At 38.0% G+C, this 18,046-nt stretch overlaps 2 pseudogenes; both read right to left on the reverse strand.

The window, feature by feature from the left end:
• On the reverse strand, positions 1–1,734 carry LOC149004716 (phospholipase A1-IIgamma pseudogene; annotated as a pseudogene).
• Positions 1,735–11,784: 10,050 nt separating this feature from the next.
• Positions 11,785–13,551, reverse strand: LOC149004717 (phospholipase A1-IIgamma pseudogene; annotated as a pseudogene).
• Between the last annotated feature and the right edge of the window lie 4,495 nt (positions 13,552–18,046).

Raw genomic sequence — 18,046 nt, forward strand, 5'->3', positions numbered from 1 at the left:
TGCTCTTATAAATTACAATGTAATCGTATAGATAAGCAGAATGAATAAAATAAAAGAATACTACATAGTTAACTTAAGCAGAATGAATAAATTGAAAGAATATTACATAGTTAACTTCCAGGCAGGCATACCCAAATGGTGCAACTATGATACAAAAACAACTACGAATGCTGGATCAACACTATAAAGTACTATAAAATAAAGAATGAATTGAATAGTGTACATTAAAAAATTACTATCTGCTATATCAGATCATCATCAAACGTCAGCTCAGTTGGCAATGAGTCAATGACTAACCCCTCCAGTGAGAAGGTCAAGGTTTGATCTATTTGATCCACCCTGATATGCTATATCAGATCGAAGATGGATGCATCTAGCTTCATCAGATGCAATAATTTGATGATCGAGTAATACTGAGACTGTATAAGATACCATTCATAGCCCAAGATCAATATCTTCCTCCAGTAACACCCAAGAACCATCTGCAACTTGAACCATTCCATTATTCTTCTCAACCCACCATGAAACGGGCACATCATATTCATCCTTCAACCCATCCATGTACTTGTTCACGCGTGCAATATCATGATCAACTTCTAGCTTAAATCCTCCTTTCGCCCCTTGGGTACCTGCAACACCATGCAAGTAGGCTTCCAAGCTATGCCAACTTGAAATATTACCCGGACGCTTCAAGTAGTCAGACTCTCTGGTGTCGATCTTTAGTTCCTGTCCAACATCAGAGTAGCCAAAGCGTGGGTATGTAGGGACGATGTCAGGTTCGTTGGTGATCCGCAACACTCGGAGGTCATCTAATCCGGCACAAAACTTCCGGAAGTCGCCATCTCCAACGCGAGGGCTGGCGAAGACAAAGGCCGTCACTGGGCATGACTTGTTTGGTTGGTCCTTGGGCTTGTTCACCGCATTAGCAGCTATGTCTGCTGCGTTTATTGTTGCTAGGGATGCTCCCAAGCTGTGGCCTGTCACAGTTACGCTGATCTCTTCGTTCTTGTATTTTTCCACCAGTCTTCTCACCTCACTCAATACCTGAGTTCTTGCACTGGACTTGTTATAGCGAGAGCGTGGATCATTGGACGTATACATGGAGTACCAGCCTCGATGCACATCAACATGGTCGGCATCTGGGCCAAATATGGAATCATCAGCAGACACCAATATGAAGTTAATGTCGTTGGCCCATTCCATAGCCTGCTGGGTGCCTCTCCATGCAATCACAATATCTCTCCTTCCCAGAGCCTCCTTTCCTTCATCAGTCGTCACTGCAACGTAACCAATCCAATTGGATTCCTTGTTCCATGCCTCCCTCGACAATGACTTCACGAGCAAACCATTAGGCAAGTCTACTGAGGAAGTGGCATAGAGGAACTTGGTCACCTCATACTTGAATGGGTTGCCTATATCCAAACCCACCTTGGAGAAGAAGTCTGACCGCCCATACCGGCTGCTTCCGGCATACTTTGACACCTTCTTTGAGTTGAAGGCATCGTATGTCGCCTGACCCATTTTACCATAATGGATGATATATCGCCGGAGATCGATATCGAGCGGATCAAGCATGTTACTCCATTTATCCTTCCCGCTTAGCTGCTTCCATCTCTTGGAAATGCTGCTTTCTCTAAGACTACCCATCTTTTCTGGGATTCTAACTTACAAACTCAATTATCGAAATACAAGTATGAATCAGAGAGATTTGTCTTTGGTTTCTTGTTGATTGAATTGAGAGTTCCTTGTATTGTCCTATCATACCCGTTACAAATATATAGTTGAGTTTCTTGGACCAAGTCAGCTGGTCTTTAACTTTAAATCAAGAGCAAGAAGCTACTTGGGCACTTTCCATGCATATGGCAAGGACGACAACCTTAAACCTACCATTCTAACGGTCAATGGGTGTCAAAAAATTTAAAAAAATAAATTTAACCTTAAACCTACCATTCTAAGTCCAATCAGACTTGGTTAAACTTGTCATGGCTGCTTCTCCCAGATTCCCTACGAAATGTGTTTTTCATTATTTTTTTCTTCACCATAAAGATTGTACGGTTATTGGTGGGCGTGACCCCGATTACTTCAAAGAGTTGAATGACAACTATACAGAAATTTGTGTTTTGATAATGTAGGCTTAAAAAAGATATGATAGGAAAGGTACGTTTGCCTGAAAATTCAACATTTACAAAACATGGGAGAAATTTTGAATTGGATGCATGGAGGCTTGATAAAGAAAAAGTCTTAGTTTGATGGTTATACATGCTAACTAAATTTGACAATGAAAAATTAGTTAAAAGACCACTACTTATTTGATCAATTAATGGAACACGAGACCAGTTCTCCATTCAGATGAGAAGTCCCACAGATTGAATAAGTTAGAAGACCAATAATCTATTCAATTATTGAAATGCTAGAGCAGCCCTTCATATGATAAGGATAAGAACCACATAGTCAAAACCAAATAAATCATTTATTTAAGGGAAATTTACATGTACCTCTAATTGACAATCCTTGGCGCAACAGTTGGTAGACCACAGTTGCCCTTGTAATACACGTGTTTTGGCAATTACCTCATTTATTGAGCCTTGGGATGGGTGGATTGATTTTCTTTTCCTTTAATTAATAGGAAATGTGTAATCTTCATTTGGACCCCTTGAGGTTTGATCTAAGTAATTTTTAACCTAGAAAAATGGCATCTTGTATTTTCTTCCAGTGTGGTATCCATGAAAACCAATTGATGACACATAATCACTTTTACAACCAAAATATCCTTATGCTTTTTCAATAGAAAATTTTACACTAGAGTCCATATTTTTGGGCTTAAACTCGGGTTGGATCCTTATCGCCGCTAAAACTATGTCTAGATCCAGCTTCAACTGACACCTTCGCATGACTATCACTGTCACACATGAAATGACCATAACACCCGGATTTAAAATTATAAGAAATGAAATTACAATTTTATCCTTAGATTTTATTCTCAAAGACCATATAGGTGGGTGTCAAATCCATTAATGATAATCCTTCTCTGAATTGAATCTATGATGGTAAGGAGTAAGGTCGTATCCACAGATATTGATGAAGATTTATTCCTTGATATAAATTAAGGGGTTTTTGAATTGAGAAACTAAATAATGAATGAAAAACCAGATAAAATAATTAACAAGAAAACCAAAATACCAAAACTATCAACCAATAATTAATTTCATATTTAATTCCCTCAATTGATCATTAACTCAAAATAAAACCTTTAATTTTAGATAGATTGGTTATGGTTATTGAGGATAAGTACTCTAACAATCAATCTTTCCCTACTTTCTTGATAACTTTTGGATCCGTCCTTTTAAGTTATTTCCCCTAATCAATAAACAAAACATTCAAATTAGTCTTATGAGTTATGCCTATTAATTGAATTAAATATTAAAGATCCAATCCCTAGCCAATAAATCCGAAAATGCCTTACTTATTTAACTAGGATTTACATTCTCATAGCAAACTTCCTAGGGCATTGATTACCCTTCAACGATGTTATTTGTCACTTATATTAAAATAATCAATAGATAACTATTATAATTGACTAACTATTAAAATTAACAATCAAACAATAGGGCCATTGTCTAAGTATTATTCCCATAACATGATAAATAAATGTATAAAAACCCGAGAATTAAAGAAAAAAAACTAATTACTCGGGATCTCACAATTATAGAAAATCAAACTTCTATTAACCTTGATTGGAACAAAATTAGCTAGACATAGGAAAGAAGAACAAAGGAATGAAAAATGAAGAAAACATTGCACCCTCTCTTCCTTAGAACTATAGCCTCCTCTTGTTGTGGTGTGTGATGATCACTCTCCGGAAATGTCTTCCTTCTTGGCCAATTCTACCTCCTTTCCAATTTTGTCATTTCCTTTATTCTCCTTACTAATGCAATTCTTCCTAATTTAGTTGTTTCTATTATCCTTCTTACCCCCTGTCAATTATGTCTCCTTTCCAATTTTTCATTTCCAGTGTTCTTCTTACTAATGCAATTCTTCCTAATTCAGTTGTTTCCATTCTCCTTCTTGCTAATATAATGGTTTCCAGTCTTCTTCTTGCCAATGTAATGGTTTTCAATTTAGTTACTTTATAATTCGGCTTCTTCCTAAGATGTCCAATCACAAGAGTGAATCAAATCTTTGGTTATTGAAGAGAGGATTTTCATCCAAATTTGGACATATTGAAATCTTCAGGCTTTAGACATAATCAAAACCTTCAGCTTTGGACATAACCAAATCCTCCAACTTTGGGTTTGGTTTTTTGATTCAGTCTAGCATTCCTTTGATCTAACAATGTTGTGTTGTGGCTCTAAACCACTCTTTTTCTAGACTATATATTCAAACGCTCCAATATGTCAATATAGCACAAAAATAATAAAAATCTAATAAACAAGCAATTGATCTCCTTAAAATACAAGGAATTGATATAATATAAAGGCAATTAAGCGATCTATCAAATTCCCCCACACTTAAACCATTATTTGTCCTCAAGCATTATTCCAAAAGTTCTTCTCTTCTGTGATTTCAAAAATAAATTGAATTTCAACTAAAAATCAACAATCTCAAGTAAACCTCATCAATCAACGTAGATAACAACTAGTTTCAATATATCATCAGGTTCAAGATGCATCGGATTTCAATACCCTGTCATTTGAATTCACTCTAAACGCTCAAGTGTTTAAGGGTAACAAAATCACTCAAATCAATCATTGAAGGATAATTATCATATGTTTGCAAAGAAATCATGCCTCCACCACTAAGTATTGAATCAAATACACACATCCAAGGGTCGTTAACATGTTGTAATCAGGCTTTAGGTAGGGGTGTGAAAGGGAAAAAAAAATTGGGTTAAAATGAAATCAAAGGAATGAATTGAATCACAATGACATATCATAATCAATTTCCATCAGGTTCTCAAAAACTATAGAAACCATAAAACCAAAAGGGCAAAGCAGTATGCATTGGGGGAAATGAGGTATTTAGCACAATGATATTACTTTCCAAGTAACTCATTATTTTCAAGCAAAATCTTTTTCTCTTTTATTCTTTTCTCATCTCTTCTCCAAAAAAAAAAAAAAAAAAAAAAAATCCTTCTAGAAGAACTTCAAGTAAAGGTGTATCATGTTTGGAGTACTTGCCCTTTCTTCTCACCATTAATTGACATTTCATATCAGTAACTCAACCATCCTTCGATTAGGGTTCAATAGATGGAAAGTAACAAAAAAGATTGATAAGGTTTATATGTTGGTTCCTTATCAAAATAAATGGTCAAAGCTCAAAGTAGACTTCTAGAGGTAATAATCAAGGATAGGCTATTGTTAAGGATAATAATAGTTTTTTGCAAATCTGAGGGCAAAACAAAAACACCACAGGCAACCCTAGCCACCACTACTCCATGTGTGCAATGCTTCAAGAATTCCTCTCAAACTCAACTACCTCCATGCGTGCAAGGCCTCAAGAACTCCGCTCAAACTTGAATACCTCCTCCATGCATGTAAGGCTTCAAAAATTAGACTCAAACTCAACTACTTAAGAGACTCCAACAGATTACATCTTATCCACAAGTGGATCTGACTCATCATTATATTCAAACACATAGGAGACATAGTTCATACCAAACACAAATAGATAAATTGTGTTATTCAAACTCTAGAGTAAGAGTCCAAGATTAATGTTGAACATAACTCTTGTAATTATAACTATGTAATATGTACTACAATCAATCTCAAGGAAGCAAATCACATTCTCGCAGACGTAGGTTGCAACAACCAAACCACATACATCCCTTATCAAACTATCTCACCCTTTCTCCCACATTTTTCTTGGAAACTATGGACTTTAGCAAAGATCTAAGGGCTTTAGGGATTTAGTTTCCTTTTTGGTCAAATTGTAATTAGAAACTATGCTTGCTTGAGAGTTGCATTTGATTATGGTTTAGGAAAGTTCTAGAGTGTATTAGATTGAGTCAAAGAGAGAGGGAGGATGGTGTTAAGAAAAAGGTAGCCTCAATATATAACTTTGATGCGTAGGAAAACTCTTCTGGTGTGGAATTGAGCTCTTTTCCTCAGGAAGTCACAAATGCTTTGATTCCAATCCAACAATGTCAAAATGCCATGGGGGAGGAGGCCGCTAGTTCTTTGGATGTAGATCTCACAATGAAAAACCTAGAAGGTGTTGTCGAATAGGTTGAACAAGTCTTTGGTCTCCATAAATCAAGTCGGCTGAACAAAGTAGGGAAAAATAAGGTAGCTAGTTCTTTGCATTCAGTGAAGACTTCGGAGGAGATTCATCAAGTTGATTCACTATTGCTTGTAAAGGAATAAAATTCTACAGTAGGTCAATCCAAGAGGGGAGACGATCATAATCCTTAAATTCTTTTCTTATGAAATAGTTTTTTTGGAACAACAGTGGTATTAGAAAATCAACTGGTTGAAGAGCTCTTAAGCTACTACTTATGTCGCACCAAGTAGAATTCCCTTGTCTCGTTGTGCATGTGGTAGAGGTGATAGGATGCCCGATCTGGATGCTCAATCGATTAGGGTTTGGTAGTGACTTTATTTTTAATAACAAAATTAATAAAGAGCTGAATTTCTGGCTTTTTTTGGAGACGTGATCTACCTAGACCTTGGGTGCTTTCTTCCTCTGACCAACAAATATTTGTAGAAGTCTATTGGAATGGTGATCAGTGAGGGCTTCCGGTAGTACATGGAAGTTGTTTCAAGGCTGACCGTCAGCAACTTTGGTTGGATTTGGCGGCACTTCCATTGAGTACTTTACCACGGGTTGTGGTGGGAGATTTTAATTCCACTATCCACTCTTTTGAAAAGAAGGGTACAGGGAGGTACAATCTTGGTTTTGCAACTAACTTTCAAGGAATGGTCAATTTTTGTGACTTGTTGGAGTTACCTTCACTAGGGGAGAAAATTCACTTGGTCTAATCATCGCTATAGAGGTAATGTTCAGACAATGCTTGATAGAAGTCTATGTAATGAAGAATGGTTGCACGACTTCAAGGATTCTCATCAGATGGTGCTTCCTATACAGGCATTTGTCCACAAGCCTCTCTTGTTGATTTCTGGAGTCGGTGAGAGACTTCAAACATTGCTTTTCAGTTTAATAATTTTGGATTGATAGCCCAAATTTTAGGGGTGTTGTAGGGAATGTATGGTAGAAACCTACGGAGGGGGAACCCCTTTTTGGTCTAGAACAGAATTTTAAAAAGGTGAAAAGTCCTTTGAGGGCTTGGGCAAAATTGGAGTTTCCTAACATATTTTCTGCAATTAAGCAAGCTGAAATGGACCTCAAACAAATACAAATTCTAATAGACCAGCAGGGCATGTCTGATGAGCTCTTCTATCAAGAGTCTCATGTAAACAAGGATTCTAAATGCGATAAAAATGCAATACTCCCTTGGATTTTATGATCAATTCCATAAGGCAGTAGCATGCACTTCTCAACACGAATTGCTTAAGCACATTTCTTGTATTCTGTTTGAGAGAAATCTTGAGTTTCTGGAAGCCACTCTGTCAGAGGAAGAGATTCAGAAGACAATTTGATAACTTTATCCAAAGAGTGCTCCAAGGCCTGATGGATTTCCAGGTACCTTGTTTAGAGCATGTTGGGACATCCTTTGCAAATACTTTTGGGCAACCAGTAAATCCTTTTTTCGAAAAGGGAAACTACCAAAGGGAGTGAACAACAATTTTATTACATTGATCCCAAAGTTGGGAAATGCGGCATGTCTAGAAAAGTTTTGCCTGATTTGAATGGGAAACTTCTTCTGCAAAGTGCTCTCAAAGGTGTTAGCTTCCCATCTTAGTCTTCTCTTACCAAGGTTGATTTCAGAAGATAAATGAACTTTTCAAAGAGGTAAGATTATGCTCGAAAATATTTATGTTGCTTCTAAGTTAGTTAACATGCTCCATGTCACAATCAGAGGAAGGGTTGGGTTTAAAATTAGATATATATAAAAAAATTAATAATAATAATAATAATAAAAGCCTACGATTCTTTATTTGGGGTTTTTTTTTTGTTGTACTAAAATCTTTGGTTTTTCTGCCAAGTGGATTGGGTGGATTCATGAGATGTTGTATCATCTAGGATTTCCATCTTATTAAATGGGGATCCTATTGGATTCTTTGGTGTGGAAAGAGGGCTAAGACAACGGAATCCTATTTCTGCCTTGCTATTCCAACTTGCAGAAGAGGCACTTCATAGAGGTTTGAGTGCCCGAGTACAAGAGGGGAAATTAAAAACCTTGCTTGGTCCAAGGGAGGTTGAAGTTCCCTCTCACCTGTTATATAATGATGACATATTTATTTGTACTAATGCATCTGTAAGGTATGTCAGAAACTTGTTAAATTTCCTGAACAAATATCAAGAGTACTCTAGACAACAAATTAGTGTGGAAAAAAACAAACTTTTCCTTGGCAAATGGAGTACTCCACAAAGAAAGCACAAAATTGCAAAGATTCTGGCACATGCCGTTCCTCCGTTTCCTACCACATACCTTGGCGTGGACATATTCAAGGGAAGAGTAACTCAGTCAAGAATGCTGCCAATTTGTTGGGAAAAGAAGCTTCAGTCACAAGCTGGCAGGGTGGAGTTGGAGGTTAGTAATTTCTAGTACCCCTATTCATAATTTTGCAATATATTAGTGGTCGTGTTCTATTATAAAACAAGGTGAATTATGGATGCGAAATTTTATCTGGACTAGTAACATTGAGTCAATCAAGAAGGTGACAATAAAGTGGGACATGGTTTGCAAACCAAAGAAGGAAGGGGGGGCCTAGGAATTCGACGACTTCGTGAGATGAACTTTTGCTTGCTTCTGTAGACTTGCTTGGAAAATCAAGCATAAAGAATCAAAATTTGCTATGTTCCTAAGGGGAAGGTTGGTAAGTGCAATAGGACTGCTAAAACCTTCAATACAACACTCTTTTGTATTCAAAGGTTTGAAGAAGGTTTAGAGTTTTGTTCAATCAAAGGAGCAATGGTCTATAGAGATTGGAAATGAGGTTAATTTTTGGATTAATCAATGGATAGGAAGCTTCTCAATTGCTAGCTTTTTGGGCCTAGATCAAAACACTTGCAAATTTCTAAAGTTGGAAGTAGCGGAATGTATCACTCATATAATTCCCCAGCTTTCTTCTTCCTTTAGGCCTCTTCAGCCTTCCTTCTCTTTTCGGCCTCTTTGGCCTCCTCCCTCTTCTTCTTTGCCTCCTCAGACTCTCTCTTAAGCCGAGCTTTCGCCCTCTTCTTTTTTTTTTTTTTTTTTTTTTTTTTTTTTTTTCTAGAGAGACTTTCGTCATTTCCTTTTGAGACACTTATTTACCCGCTGCAAGAAAAAAGAACGACATTGTTCAATATTTAATCAAGGTAGATCAAGGACAGATGCACACAGAAAATAAAAGCTTACCCAAGAGAAGGTCATATTGAGCAAGCACATCATCATCCTCCAAGAATTTCGCATTGATTGGTTGACACTCAAGGAACTTTTCCCAAGTTTCTTGGTCCACTGGACTTAACTCTTAGGCCTTATGGGGTGCTTTAGTTGCAAAGGAGAGACATCAGCCCAACGAGTGCAGAAGTTGGGTTTGGGATACGACAAAGGAAAAATTTACCATTATACCCTCAATTTGCATTTGAATTTCAAGTGGCTCGTGGAAAATGAATAGAATGAGTTTTTTACCTAAAGAATCAAAATTTGCTATGTTCCTAAGGGGAAGATTGGTAAGTGCAATAGGACTGCTAAAACCTTCAATACAACACTCTTTTGTATTCAAAGGTTTGAAGAAGGTTTAGAGTTTTGTTCAACCAAAGGAGCAATGGTCTATAGAGATTGGAAATGAGGTTAATTTTTGGATTAATCAATGGATAGGAAGCTTCTCAATTGCTTGCTTTTTGGGCCTAGATCAAAACACTTGCAAATTTCTAAAGTTGGAAGTAGCGGAATGTATCACTCATATAATTCCCCAGCTTTCTTCTTCCTTTAGGCCTCTTCAGCCTTCCTTCTCTTTTCGGCCTCTTTGGCCTCCTCCCTCTTCTTCTTTGCCTCCTCAGACTCTCTCTTAAGCCGAGCTTTCGCCCTCTTCTTTTTTTTCTTTTTTTCTCTCCTTATCTCCTAGAGAGACTTTCGTCATTTCCTTTTGAGACACTTATTTACCCGCTGCAAGAAAAAAGAACGACATTGTTCAATATTTAATCAAGGTAGATCAAGGACAGATGCACACAGAAAATAAAAGCTTACCCAAGAGAAGGTCATATTGAGCAAGCACATCATCATCCTCCAACAATTTGGCATTGATTGGATGACACTCAAGGAACTTTTCCCAAGTTTCTTGGTCCATTGGACTTAACTCTTAGGCCTTATGGGGTGCTTTAGTTGCCAAGGAGACATCAGCCCAATGAGTGCAGAAGTTGGGTTTGGGATACGACAAAGGAAAAATTTACCAGTATATCCTCAATTTGAATTTGAATTTCAAGTGGCTCATGGAAAATGAATAAAATGAGTTTTTATTTGACTACAGGAAATACCTTTCTATACATGCCATGTGGATAGAAACAGCATCCTAAATAATCAATATTAATTTTATCACTAATCCTCATGGCCCTATTGTTGCTAAGGGTTTGACCAATAAAACAAAAATGAGTTGAATTAGAAACCTTCACCCTGAAAAACTTGTTCTTAGCTCTGAAATAACTCATGCCACGTGTAAAATTTTATCTTTAACATAGTATGATAGAAGGTCAATATTCACTTATCTGAAAGTACATCAGTAGGTATTTTCATTTACAAAACGTGGGATATAAGAATAAATTAGATGCATACTTGTAGGATAAGGAAAAAAGTCATGAATTCAAGGGTTGAGGTCTTTCCCCAACACATATATAAAACCTCGAAAAGTTATGTTGTTAACTTGCTCCATACCCTTCCATGCCATCTTCTCAAAAATATATTTTTTCTCTCTCAATAGTGGCAGGAATTCATTTTATTTTATAACCAACATAATACGTGCATTCAATATTAATGATCCCTTATTTATTTGATGAACTTTTACTAGAAATGTCTCATATATGCAAGAAATGTTGTTTTAATGTATTATCATTGAAGAGTGAGTACTCATAAAATATGGGACAGAAAAATTAAATTTGAGTATATGAATGCATGCTACCTAACAGAAGGGAAGAAGTCTTAATAATAGAATAGTGTCATATTAGTTAAATTTGACCAAATGATCAGAGAGCCGAACAAGCCCACCATATGAGAAGTATTAGAACCTCAATGGAGAATGCGAAAAACTGCTAATCCATTTAACTATCGGAATGACAGGCCAATCCTCCATTTATGACAAGTATAAGAAGCATGAACTCAAGCTATGCTACATTTTGTTTAATTTTATTAATACGAGTGTCCAAGCCTTTGGTCTTACTATTTCTAAGGATCCACATTGATCCCACAATCGCACTAACTAGGTTATACGACTTATATTAAGGTTAAGGAGATTGAAGCCAATTACACGCAAGGGGTACTAGCAAGTCATTCACTTAATCCTTCATGATGAAATTTTTTTAACTATTTTTATTCAATTAATCATTTTTCATGAATTTTTTTATTGTTTTGGTCAAGTTTGATATTTTTGTATTGGTAAAATCTTTGAAGTTTTTGAGAATTCTAAAAGGAAAATGGTAGGCAAGATCATTCTATGTAAATAAGCGTGTATGTAAAATATAAAATAATCACATTGTCCCAATTAAATTTAAATATTACACCAATGTTGGATGCATCTACATGCATTCCTACGGGAACACTTAAACAATGTACTGATACATTTGTATGGTGTTTCTGAGAAATTATGTTCCTTACTCTCATGTATATTGTATGTATACATGCATAGTTTAAAAAGAAGAAATACAAATATAAACTTTGAATGTATCTACCATACATATTTAGTAAAAAAAGCAAAAAAAAAAATGGTATGTAAGATGAAAAATAAATCACGGCATGCAGCTTAAACAGATCTAGGAATTGAGTTAATGTTGAATGTATGGAAATGGCCCGATTAGTAATGAGACTGTAAAAGATGCCACTCATCATAAGCCCAAATCAATATCTTCCTCCATTAACTTCCAGGAACCACTAGCATCTTGAACCATTCCTTTATACTTCTCAACCCACCATGAAACAGGGACACGATATTCATCCTTCAAGGCATCTTTGGACTTGTTCACACGTGCAATATCATGTTCAACTTCTAGCTTGAAACCTCCTTTGGGGCCTTGAGTACCAGCAACACCATGCAGGTAGGCCTCCAAGTTATGCCAACTTGAAATATTACCCGGACGCTTCAAGTAGTCAGACTCTCTGGTGTCGATCTTTAGTTCCTGTCCAACATCAGAGTAGCCAAATCGTGGGTATGTAGGGACGATGTCAGGTTCATTAGTGATGCGAAATACTCGCAGGTCATCTAATCCGGCGCAGAACTTCCGAAAGTCGCCATCTCCAACGCGTGGGCTGGCAAAGACGAAGGCCGTCACCAGGCATGACTTGTCCGGCTGGTCCTTGGGCTTGTTCACTGCATTGGCAGCTATGTCTGCTGCGTTTATCGTTGCAAGAGATGCTCCCAAGCTGTGGCCTGTTACAGTTATGCTGATCTCTTCGTTCTTGAATTTTTCCACCAGTCTTCTTACCTCACTCAATACCTGAGTTCTTGCACTGGACTTGTTGTAAGGGGAACGTGGATCGGTAGAAGTATACATGGAGAGCCAGCCTCTGTGAACATCAACATGATCAGCATCTGGGCCAAATATGGAATCATCAGCAGACACCAATATGAAGTTCATGTCGTTGGCCCATTCCAGAGCCTGCTCCGTACCTCTCCATGCAATCACGATATCCCTTCTTCCCAGCGTTTCCTTCCCTTCATCTGTTGCCACTGCAACGTAACCAATCCAATTGGATTCCTTACTCCACGCCTCCCTCGACAATGACTTCACGATCATGCCTTCTGGCAAATCCACTGAGGAGGTGGCATAGAGGAACTTGGTCACCTCATACTTGTATGGATTGCCTATATCCAGACCCACCTTTGAGAAGAAATCTGTTCTCCCATACCGGCTGCTTCCGGCATACTTGGACACCTTCTCAGAGTTGAAGGTGTCGTATGTTGCTTGAGTCATTTTGCCATAGTGGATGATGTATCGTCGGAGATCAATGTCAAGAGTGTCCAGCATGTTCTTCCACTTATCCTGCCCGCTAAGCTGCTTCCATCTTTTGGAAATGTTGCTGCTCTTCATGCTAACCATCTTTTCTTTGTTTTAAATTCCAGATGAACGAAAAACACAAGCTTATAATCAATTTCAAGTTTGTGATCAGAGAGATTCTAACTCCTTTAACTTCCCCTCAATTGGATTTGGAATTCCTTGTGTTGTTCCATCACACCCATCACCAATTTATATAGTTACAGTTTGGATGAACAAAGTCAGCTGGTCTTCAAGTGAAAAAGCCAAGAAGGTGCATGCATATGGCTAGGGCAACCCTTAATTGATCCAGTCAGACTGGGTGGACAGAGTCGTGGCCTCATATATGGGGTTCCCTTCATAAGTTGTAACTACTTGATAGTCAATACTAGCGGCTATTTGTCCCAAATTCATGAAAACGTATGAAGAAGATGCCTGAGCTCAAGAAGCTCAGAAGGTGCTTGAGCTTTGTTCATGCTTGCGTGTGGCTTGGGGCTTGGACAATCCTAAACCTACCAGTCTAACGGTCAAGGATGTCAAAAAATCCACGCGGCTGACAGCATCATGGCATCATGGATTTCATGGTCATGGCTGTTTTGTTCCATGTACCCAACGAAACACGTTGTTTCATTTTCACTGATCAAAGATTCTACAGTACCGGTGTGGGCGTGACCAACTTATTTTCAAAGAGTTAAATTGGCAACTTGTACCTAAATAAAATGAAGTAACTCAAGGATTTGACATGTTTATACATTGAATACAATTCATTAATCTGAGGATGAACGGGTGCGTGGTGGGTTCAACAGGCAAGGCCCATACCTTTTAGTGAAAAGGTTATGGGTTTGACCCTTGTAGATGGTATATGTAATATTTCCATCCCTTATATATAAAATCATCCTATTTCAAAATAATAATAATAAATATAATGGATATCTCTATCCAAATCTCTAGAATATGATTACAAAACTCTCATTCAAAACCTTTAGATGAAAATCTGATGAAAATCTATAATATAAAAATTTCTAGAATAGAGTTACAAAACTCTCATTCAAAAACCTTGAAGATGAAAATCTATAATACAAAAGAATATATATGAAATTGAATACACGAATTCGGATCACAATAGGACAAGTTTGCTTGTAAATAAACAAATCATCCAATTTCTTTATGGCAATTAAATTATGGAATTGAATGGTAACACTGGTGAAAGGTATTGAGCTAACTTCCGTTAAGAAGTGGGTGATGACATTGTTTGTTGCCGCCACCATACATCCTAAATAAATAAAAGAAGGAGAAAATTTGGCAGTTGTCTCTTCTTCCTAACGTTTTCTTTTGTTCATCATTGGCCACTGCAACATGACATATCTAATTGGGTTCCTTGCTCCATGCCTCACTTAAAATCTTTTTTATTATCAATGCATCTGACAAGTCCATTGTGAATTTAAAGAGGATACACTGCTATGAATTAGAACAAACTTAGCTGCTATGCTATCCCTGTTAGTAACTAACGAAATAGAATTATTCAATTCCTCTTTGGTTCCATAAATTTTTTCGTTTCATCCGATTTCCAAGATACAACTCCAACCACCATCCTCAAGGAAATATGTTGAGGAATAGGGGCTCCAAGCAATATTGGAGACCTTATTAAAGCAGAAAGAGACATATGAATGCAACAATCTTGGGATACAAGCTTAAGCATGGAGACAAACCACCAAGTTCTGTCATACAAGCACTGCCGCCACCGACACTTCAACCAAATCACCAGGTTAAAGGATCAATAGGGAACTGGTTAGAGGATGAAAAGGGGTGTCCACTTAGCTGTACCTCTTCATCTTATGCCAAGACGCTCTGTTGAGGCAATTTCTTCTAGATCCCCCTTGAAACTCTATCATGAGTATCAAGATAAGCCACCAGATTACTCACCTAATGTTTGGATGACATCATGATTTCAACCCAGCAAATCCTAATGGAGCCTTATCCATCCTACACATCTTGAAGGACTACGAGCTCGGGTCTAGACAACAACTCAACCTGGCAAAATCAAGTGTGGTCTTCAGCCCGGGTACCTAGCTCCTACTAGAGGCATCGATTACCTTAATCAGTGCAGTCTCACCGGTTTTATCTTGGACTCCCAACTTCTTTTGGCCAATCAAGAAAGCAAGTGCTATCATATATAATAGACCGAATGCACCCCAAGCTGTCAGGGTAGAGAGAAAAGTTGCTTTCTCTTGCAAGGAAGGAAGTTTGATCCTATCAAAGCAAGGTGAAGACATTCACTTGCACATAATCATTGTTATTTTCTTGGTTGTTATGAAACTTGCTTATAATTTCACATGCTCCTGTTTTAGAGTTTTGGAATGATGATTATGACTCTAAAATTATAGAATATGAGTGTTTATTGATGCTATTGATATATGGATCAAGATGTGACTTGATGGACTTAGTTTGATTTCTGAATTGGGGATGTGATTGAACCTTCTTGCTACATGAATGTGTGTTGTGATTGTGAATTGGGTAATACCTATTTAGGTGTTTTTGTCTTGAGACATCAGCGGAAGTGGTATGGAACACAATCCTCTAATGCCCCTCGGCGCTTTTCACGATTACTAAATGCCATGACTAGGAAGTCTAGAAGAGTTTGGTTAGGTACCCCGTTAAATCATTAACCTATTGGTGGGTTATTGATGTTGAGTGACCCGTGGTTGCGGCATTTGGTTGGTGGGCACCCAATACTGCAAGGAGCATGAGGGTTTTGCATATAATAGGCTTAGGTTCGTGGGTGCCCAAGAAGGCGAGAAGCATGAGGGGACACAAGAGCTTCCTGCCCATTATATATATATATATGTGGATGATCATTAGGGTTAAGGGAAGACGTAGTCCAAGAAAGAAACATAAACTCTAGATAGGGAAGGATACTAAACCAAAAAGGTGAGAAGTATGAGGGGAGGTATCTGGACCTAGAATGATGTGACCAAGTAGATGACTTGCATTAGGTTAGGCTTATCCTTGACATACGCCAGTTCTCATGCCAATGGTGATGTGAGAGAGAGTGGTGACCTAAACCCCAACCATGGTGATCGTCCGAGAAGGATGACTGTACCCCTTACCCGGGATCTCAAGACCAGTAACCAATCCGTGAGAGATCAAAATGACGAGACCTACCTAGAGGAGGCTAGTGTTCTATTTTAATGTGTGTCCACCATTAGAGACTAGCATCCATTAGAGTATCATTGCATTGTTCATTTTGCTTCATATCATGTTGTACTATGTGATGTATTGATTTGGACTATGATATTGGTTATTTGTTTGTAAACTACTTGCTTAGTTCTTTTGAGCTCACCCTTCAGGGAAATTGTTGTTTTAAATGGCTATGAAAGTGAAGAAGAGATCCTGAGCTACAGTTCAAAGATATTTCCCGTTTATTATTCAGTTGAGGAAGCAATGGGAATTGACAGTGACTCGTGGTATGATCCTAATACCAGTATGGAGCACTATTATGGCTCCAATCAACAATGATAGGAGACGCCTCACCAATGGGACTATTGATCCTAAGTTGCAGGTGTACAAACAATTAGAGAAGAAGGCGAAACATTAGAAGACTTAGGAGTTTTTATTATATTTTCTTTTTCCTTTCCATCTATTTACTTTAGTTTTGTCATCACTTCTGCACTCTGATTTAGTTTTAAGATCCTTTTACTTAGCATGTTTCTTTATATTATAACATTGATTTATCTTGCTTATGATTGGATTATTGAGTGGAATGGTTGGTGATTGTCTGAAACCAGATCTGTGGGACTGTGGATCACACCCACCGGGTATTCAGGTAAATGTATACCAACTAGGTGGATGTGACAATCATACATAGTGGCCATCGTGAGTTCAAAATAAAGTCTTGTGAGCATCTGGTTCATGAATTATCACCTGATGGCAACCGGAATGGAGATCGAGCTTGGAGAAGATGGTGGCGCCGTTCAACTCATCTAATAGCTCATCTACCGTTGGGATCGGAAACCAGTCTAGAATAGGGATTGCATTCAGTGCTTTGTGTCAACACAAAACTACCAGGTTCCATTCTCCTTTTTCACCAACAAAGCTAGAAAGAGAAAGGGCTCGTTTTTTGTCTGATGATTTTAGTTGCAAAAATCTCATGAACCTATCGCTATATTTCAGCCATCTGACAATAGGGGTAGCGATACAGATGGACATTTATAGGATCCACTATCGGTATCAAATGGATGTGGTGGCTTTGTTCTTAGTGAGGAAGCCATGATCTCCTAGTAGCTTCTTGTGGCAGCTCCCATGGGTAGATCATCAGTTACCAGTCAATTACGTAAAATTTATTTTGAACTTGGAAAGAAGTGTTATCTATTACAGCAAAACCTTCATACCATTTCTACCCGCCCCCCCCCCCCCCCCCCCTTTCCCCCAAAGATGTTGGGGCCCCATCAACCAGATCTGTTGAACTTGGGGTTGACTCATCAAGGTTCTCTTCAAAATCTGCTGGCTGAGCTCGACTTGGATCCTGGCTTGTCTATGCTCAAATACCAGTCCAGAAAATATACAACCTTTTTCAAATGAGTCAGCTTCAACATATTAGTTTTGCTTGAGGGTTGTATTCAGATGATCAGATCAGGGTTGGACTCAGCAGAAAGGCACAAAATTAAGCTCAGGCTATGCTTGCTTTACCTGTTGAAAGCATTTATTTTGTCATCCTGGTCTTTCCTCCCCTCCCCCTCCCCCTCCTCTTCCCTTTGCTGACTTTACAAAG

The sequence above is a fragment of the Hakea prostrata genome, chromosome 9, assembly GCF_041222555.1.
Source record: "Hakea prostrata isolate BN-2017 chromosome 9, UWA_Hpros_2, whole genome shotgun sequence".
Taxonomy (NCBI): domain Eukaryota; kingdom Viridiplantae; phylum Streptophyta; class Magnoliopsida; order Proteales; family Proteaceae; genus Hakea; species Hakea prostrata.